The sequence below is a fragment of the Tupaia chinensis genome, unplaced genomic scaffold, assembly GCF_000334495.1.
Source record: "Tupaia chinensis unplaced genomic scaffold, TupChi_1.0 Scaffold144682_1, whole genome shotgun sequence".
Taxonomy (NCBI): Eukaryota; Metazoa; Chordata; class Mammalia; order Scandentia; family Tupaiidae; genus Tupaia; species Tupaia belangeri.
Window position 1 is genome coordinate 3464398 of NW_006204543.1, and position 7551 is coordinate 3471948.

The following is a 7551-nucleotide window of genomic DNA, read 5'->3' on the forward strand; positions in this document are numbered from 1 at the left end:
AGTCATTCTTAACAATTCTTTAAAAAAAAATTCAACTTCAAGCTTTACTATCTGCAAATTTTATAAAGTGACACCTGCTGGCTATGACAATTAGATTTTAAAAGAGTATAGAATAACTGCTATACCTAATTTGATATTCATGATTGTTACATTAAGGCAATAAATAGGATCCCAAACCACTTCTATGAAAAAGGAAAGGATTTTTATGTATACAGGCTTAGGGCTAGGATGGTAAACCTGACCTATTAGGTTGCTGGAAAAGTTGTGACATATTTTCCTATGCAAAAATGCATCATTACTCTTTCAACAACCCAGTATTACTGATCAGTCAGTACTGACTCAAGGACAAGAAAATAGCTGTTAACCATTCAAAGGCTAAAATTTAGTTCTGGGTGTACATTACAGAACATGTTAATAAAAATCTAATAACCAAATGAAAAACACTTATCACTATGCAGATTGATATGGCAATAAATTTATTTACATGTATTTCTACAGATTTCTTTTCAGTGACACAAAGCCCAAGGCAGAATACTTTCAGGAAAACCAAAATGGTTTCCAGACATAGGCAAAAACAAATGATTATTAAATGACTGAAATTATAAAGCAATTAGTAATTTTTTTAAAAATGAAGCTCTGGTTTTGAGAGAATAATCAATTTACCTTGAAAATCTGTGCTAACACTAAATAAAGGTCCACAAAGATTCAGGAAATAAAGTTGGAGACTCAGTAGCTGTTGAGTAGAAGACATCTGATTTCACTCTTTTTTTTTTTTGGAGAGGTTTTTAGCTATAGGGTGCGTGCGCTTGTCAGACAGAGAGAGACATAGAGACAGAAAATGAGAAATCATCCCCCATGGGGGATGGTCACGCCGCAATCCCTTCTCCATTCTCCTCTCGGGATCTTGGGCTTGCACGCACACACGCCCGGCGTGAGTTTTAAGCCACCGGGTCTGGGACGCGAACTGCAGTTGACTACGTGGGAATCCAGCGACATAACCATTACGCTAACTGCTGGCTCCCAGAAATCAACCCCCAGGGGGATGGCCATGCCCCAATCCTTTCTTCTCCATTCTTCTCTCGAGATCTTGGGCACGAATGCACATGCGCACGGTGTGAGTTTAAGCCACCGGGTCCAGGACTCCAACATCCAGGACTCAAACCACGGTCAACTACATGGGAGATCAGCGACATAGCCATTACACCAACTGCTGGTCCCTAATTTCACTCTTGATAGGCAGGAAGCCAAGGCTTCTTTCCACATCACTAATGCAAAATTGAAAATAAAAACCCACACTTAATGCACCCCCTCTTTGTTTTCTTCTTAGTTTTGTTTCTTCAGTGTAGAAGAAATTAATTTACTTGGAGACTTCTGAAAGCCCTATTAAAGCCAAACAACAAGAGTAGACAAAGATTTTTCTACAGTCATCAAGAAGGCGAAAAGAACATATTAGTTGTGCCCATTTTGGATGAACCTCTGTGACTAGTTACAGCAGTCCAGAGAAAGAAGCATGGGGTCATCTGGCTCCTGATGTTTCATTCTGTAGGCCTCCATTTCTTCTTCGGTGCGTCCCCTGGATTGATATGTGCTACTGTAAGGCCTCTTCCTCTCCTCCATCTGCATGATCTCCTTGACATGAAGAAGGCAGGCCTCTTCTGCATTCAGCACCTTTTTCAATTTTTCATGTTTCTTTTCCTCCTCATCACTATCTGAACTGCTCTTTCATTGCCTTTTTTTCTCGTCTTTTAGTTTTTCCTGATGCATCTCCATGAGGGTCTGAGGTTTTTTCACACATTCTTCTCCAGCTATATCATTTGTAATACCTTCTTCTGAATTAACAATTTCCTTCCCAGCTTCTCCAGTACAATAAGAATACTTGAAAAAAGAATGACAGCATTTGTATCCCCATCCGCCTTCTTTCCAGTAAGGTCCCCAGATATGTGTGTGATTGTTGATCTTCACATCCTCCTTGTCTTAGAGCATGCCACAGCCCGCTCCTGCCCTTTGATGACTGTTCCATGTCTTGCATACTCCACATAGTCTTCATCTGGGCTAACAGCAGTTCCGCTGGAAGAGAATCAAGTGTTCTTGGCCACCATACTTTTCCAGAATGCTTTCTTTCTGCTGTTCTTTGAAGTCTTTTTTGACTTTGAAGGACTTACAGAACAGCTCTAGTTTTGTTGGGGCAGCCTGCAGATGCACATCAGATCCCTTGTCATAGGCCTCCCAAGCAAACTGCTGTGTCTCAGCCATTGAAATGGTATCTCCTGTGTAGCCAGTAAAGTTAGCTCCTGCATAACTCACTTCACCTAGATTCTTTCTTGCATTGGCATAAGGATTCACTCTCATTGCTGTAGCTTTGGGATTATAATAGGCAAAATTTGGATCTAAATTCCTCAAATATTTAGCAGTATCTTCTTGAATCCTGAGATTCCAGACCATTAATTCTTCTCTTAGACTCAAAATTCTGTCGAGGCATGTCAATATCATTTGCCTATTTATCTTCATCCTCATTTCCCCTGAGAATTTGGTTCCTCTTCTCCCCACTGGTGTTTTGGAGAATTAGCCTTTTCCACTAATTTTGCTGAGGCTAATTCTTTTAATTTTTTTTTTTTTCCCAAATCAACTTTGGCATATTCTTCTATGGTCTTCATGCGTTCTTCTGGATTGTAGCCATTCCATCGGTCCCTCTTCTCGTCAGTCTAGTATCAGCCGAGGCTGGAGATGCTTGTCTGGAGCTATATTACTACCTGCAAACTTGGCTTCAACTCTGCTGGGTCTCTCAAAGCAGTATTTCTTTTTGTGTGTCATGGCCCCACCATTTTCACATGCTCCTTTCTAGTACGTGGTAGTTACAGAATTCTCTTTTACACCCCTCTTGTACCATTCTCCAGATGAGCTGAATTGCTTCTGTTTTTCTGGTTGTAGGTCTTTTCGATGGGTCAGTATACCATGGCACTGAAGGAATACACTGAGGAATATGAGAGTTAATGCCTTTACCTTCATCAACTTCTGCAGGGCTATTACCCAGTTTTCATTGTTCTTCTAGCTTCTCCTCCTTTCTCCAGTCTTCTCTGGTCGTCTCTTTTGGTTCTTCTAAACTCATTTCTTTGGACCCTGATAGGAGTGCAGCATTAACTGCATCCCCGGCTGCTGCCGACATGGTTACTTGCCATCCGGTACAGCCACAGCCGACCTCTAAACCATCTGATGGAAATGCAGCTGAGCTCCTCTTCTGCTCATTTTTCTTTCAGGTTATCTTTTGATATTTATTTCTGTTGTTGTAAATTTTTACTCTTCCCTCATTTCTTCTTCTCCCCACTTATTTCTACTTTATTCTTAGCCAAATTTCAGTCTATTGCGCAGTATCTGATCTTTATCTCCTATGTCAAAGAATTAGCATTTTTCTAAACTTACTTAATTTTATACAGTGAAACTTTTTTAATGTTTTTTATTCAGATAGTGTATGTGCATGCATGAAAGAGAGAATATCAGTATCAACAGGTTCCTGTCACACCACAGTCCCCCTTTCCCAGGGGAATCGGGCATATGTGTGTACACGCCTGGTACATTTTAACTCAACCAGGCTGGGGATCTGAGCCTGTAGTCAGCCATGTGGCTAATAGCATTGCAGCTGAGGACACCACTGACTGCACAACCAAGACTGGGACAATCGTGAAAATTTAATTAAAAATTTTATTTCCAGATTTTTGTTTTCAAAACTATACCCTATTTTTATATTGAGTACTACATTTTCCTCTCCCATTTTTGTTGCACAATGTTTCTGTAGATCTCGTAGTATTTGTTTTTCCTTTTCTTTGTTTTTCTCTTCCTGTCCCCCCAACCCCATTCTCTTTCTCCTTCTCTAACATCCCTTCTCCATTTTCTGTTTCATCCATCCTTGTGCGTGGGTACGTCTCAAAGTACAGCCCTGTGAGTGCATTCATCTACAGTGACCTCACTGTCCTTGGATACTAATAGATTTTTCTTTCGAATATTACATAAGAGACCTAGTTCATATAAATTTTCATTTCTCTTCATCGACCCAGAAGGCTGAGAGGAATGGACTGAGAGTCTGTCCTAGCGGGGGAATTGTCTCTAATTTATTCTGTGAAGAATCAGTGTTTTGCTAGCCACAAGGCCAGCTGTGTACTGTAGTCAGCCATCCCGTGTCCTGGTGTATCTGCCCGTTGTTTGTAAGAGAATGTCTCTGGTCTCCTGGGTTGTCGTTAGGTATGCTACAGTACATGTCTGCAGGCACACGTCTGCGTGGAATGCTCTTCACTGACAGCGGTGAGACTGGTCACAAATGGTGTCTCGTCTTCCTCTGGCTCAAAGGTTCCCCGGTAGTGTTTCTTCAGTATTTCCTCTTTTTAGACCTTAAACCTATAAGTCACAGCACTCCCTTCTCAGGAAGGCTAGCCGCTAGCTGGCTGTTGGTGTTTTTCTTCCATCCACATCTATCTTAGCATGTCTTGCATCAATTCGAAAATAGTAAGTCTTTAATTATTATCAGAGAAAAGTTCACTTTTGTGATATGGAAAGCATCCATTTCTGATTTTTAATATTGACATAGTTCTCTCCTATTTTATATTTGCTTTGATATTTTAGTTTTACTGGGATAAAGATATGAATTAAAAGCCTATAAGGTATTTTCTTTGGTTTAAAATTTTTTTGTTGCTTTTATTTCCTTTTTTTTTTGAAGTGCTTTAACTATTTAAAAAAATGAACCCTTTCTCACTATAGGGTAACACAAAGTTTTGGAACTTTCTGTGAGGTTTGGTTGTGCATGGTGTCTCAGATGAGGTTGTTTTTACAATGAGAGGATCAGCTATTAGTGGATCAGAATATCCCAAAATAAATCAAGAACATTTGTGTAGATGTAAATAATTCGCTTTCCATTATGGATCAGACAAATGAGGCACTCCACTCGTGTAGCTAAGATGGTGATCTTTGACCCAAGCCCTGTTACACTGTTTGTGGGAAGTAAGTGTATCTGTCTAGCTTCACTTGATAACGCTAGAGCTCTGATAGGAACTGGAAGGCCTTATCTAGTCTGCTTTGCTTTTAAACTATAATTACCCTTCTGTATGGCTACATCGTGACCTTTATATGACTTCTTGTCCTTTCATTAAGGACTGCTTCTAGTAATTTTTCAAAGAGCTTCTATTTTGTAATTAGTATGACAGTCTTAACCATATGAAGCCAGTAATATTGACCACTTCATATCTTCCCCTTCTCGTTTCTTTTTTTGTTTGTTTTGCTCTCTCTAAAGTGAGTCTTATCTTTGGACTATGCTTTTGAAAAGGCATGATCTACTCACAGAATAATTTGACACTTGAAACCCAAGTACCCCTTCTCTTGATTTCCTAACACATTGGAGCCAAACATATTTCCAGATTTTGTAGACTGTATCTTTATTTTTAGAGCTTCCATTTAACTTACAGATTTATTGGGTCGTTGGAAAAGTTGTGACGTATTTTTCTGCTTCTATGCAAAAATATGTTATGACTTTTCCCAATGACCTAATATATTTTGGAAGAAAAGTAGGGGTAAGTTCTGGTTGATTCCTACTGGGTATGTTGAGTTTGGATCAATATGTAGTTTGCTGATTATCTGTGCTGCCATTTATCGTCTATATTATAACCCCAAACAAAACATTATAAATACCATGGTCAGGCCAGCCCATGGCGTGGTAGTTACGGTGGCCGAATTGCACATAGCCAACTACACAGTTCAAGTCCTGACCCAGCGGCTTGAAAAACAGGCTGGATGTGTATGCATCCAAAATCCCAAAAGGAGAGAAAAATTAAGAAGGGACCGTGGTATAACCATGCCCCATGGGGTGGGAGCGGAGCGCCGTCCTCCATTCTCTGTTCCCCTGCCCCCAAGCACATAAGCCCTCTGGGAAATTAAACAGTCTTAGAAATAGTTTGCAGTACCTGTCTTAAAAAGAAGCTTCCTTGTGATGCCAGCAGATGGCATGGTGATTAAGGTGGCTGTATTCCATGATTGACAGTGGCGTAAGTCCCAGACCCAGTAGCTTGAAAATCACACCAGGAACGTGTGCATGTGTGCCCAAGATCCCAAAAGGAGAACGGAGGAGAAGGAATTGCAGCATGGCCATCCCTCTTGAGGGTGATTTCTTGCCCTCCTTCCCCTCTGTCTCTTCTGTGATGAATGCATATGCCCTACAGCAAAATACTATTGCTGTAATGATGTATAGTGAATTAATGTAAAAAATAAATTTAAAGAGAAAAAATTGAAAAAGGCTTAATATTTTTTACTATAACAAAATAATTCGTGGTTTAATTTATATCCCTATTTGCTGCCACCACCTTTTTTTTTTTTTTTCTTTTTTCCTAAAATGGTCATGTCATAATCACTTCTTCACATTCTCCTCTCAGGATTTTGAGCACGAACGCACATGCCCTTGGAGTGTTTGGTTCAAGGCTAGAACCAAGCGGTCAGCCATGTGGGTCCAATGCCTACCACCATACCACCTGCTGGCTCATGCCCTTTTACCAAATTATAAGGCATGAGAAGATTGGGCATTTAATTGATTTCAGCTATTCTTCTGGATTACCTCTCTAGTTTAGAAGTTATAGAATTTAGAACCTTTTTGAAACGTGTCTGTTGTAGAAGTTTTGTTCCATGGTATTCAAATCTACACTAGATTCAATCGTTTCAGCTTTTTTGGATCTTTTTAAAATAACAAATCTTTTATTAGAGAAAAATGATTTATTATATATTGCTAATCATTAATGAAAAGGAAATTAGCAGATGTTGATTTAATTAATATTGTGCCCTTCTTTTTAAATCTTTAAAGTAATTTAATGTGTAGGACCAGCAGGTGGTGTGGTTGTTAAGGGCACTGGACTCCCACATGGCTGACCATGGTTCGAGTCCCAGACCTGGCGGCTTGCTTTCTCACTTTTCCTCTCTCTCTCACTGTCTCTCTCTGGTCAAATTCAAATAAATAAGTAAATGTCAAATTTTAAGATTATTTTAAAACAAAGTAATTCCATGGTCGAGATTGTTTAATCCTGGAGCTTATTGAGGTGATAAAATTTACACACTTAAAATAAAATGCAATTCCAAATGATGTGATTTAGGTTTTAAGGACCAGCACTATGTTCTTCCTGTAAAACTTTCTACTTTGATATAATTTCAGACTTATAAAAAGTTGCAAAAATAGTACAAGAAATTTTCATATACTATTCATCCAGTTTCCCTACCCTGGCGGCTTGCTTTCTCACTTTTCCTCTCTCTCTCACTGTCTCTCTCTGGTCAAATTCAAATAAATAAGTAAATGTCAAATTTTAAGATTATTTTAAAACAAAGTAATTCCATGGTCGAGATTGTTTAATCCTGGAGCTTATTGAGGTGATAAAATTTACACACTTAAAATAAAATGCAATTCCAAATGATGTGATTTAGGTTTTAAGGACCAGCACTATGTTCTTCCTGTAAAACTTTCTACTTTGATATAATTTCAGACTTATAAAAAGTTGCAAAAATAGTACAAGAAATTTTCATATACTATTCATT

At 39.0% G+C, this 7551-nt stretch overlaps 1 protein-coding gene and 1 pseudogene across 1 annotated transcript in view; one reads left to right on the top strand and one right to left on the bottom strand.

Moving 5' to 3' along the window:
- Positions 1-7551, top strand: part of REC114 (REC114 meiotic recombination protein) — a 66691-nt gene that overhangs the window by 22145 nt on the left and 36995 nt on the right. The window lies entirely within an intron of this gene.
- LOC102491043 (pre-mRNA-splicing factor SLU7 pseudogene) lies at positions 1483-5227 on the bottom strand (annotated as a pseudogene).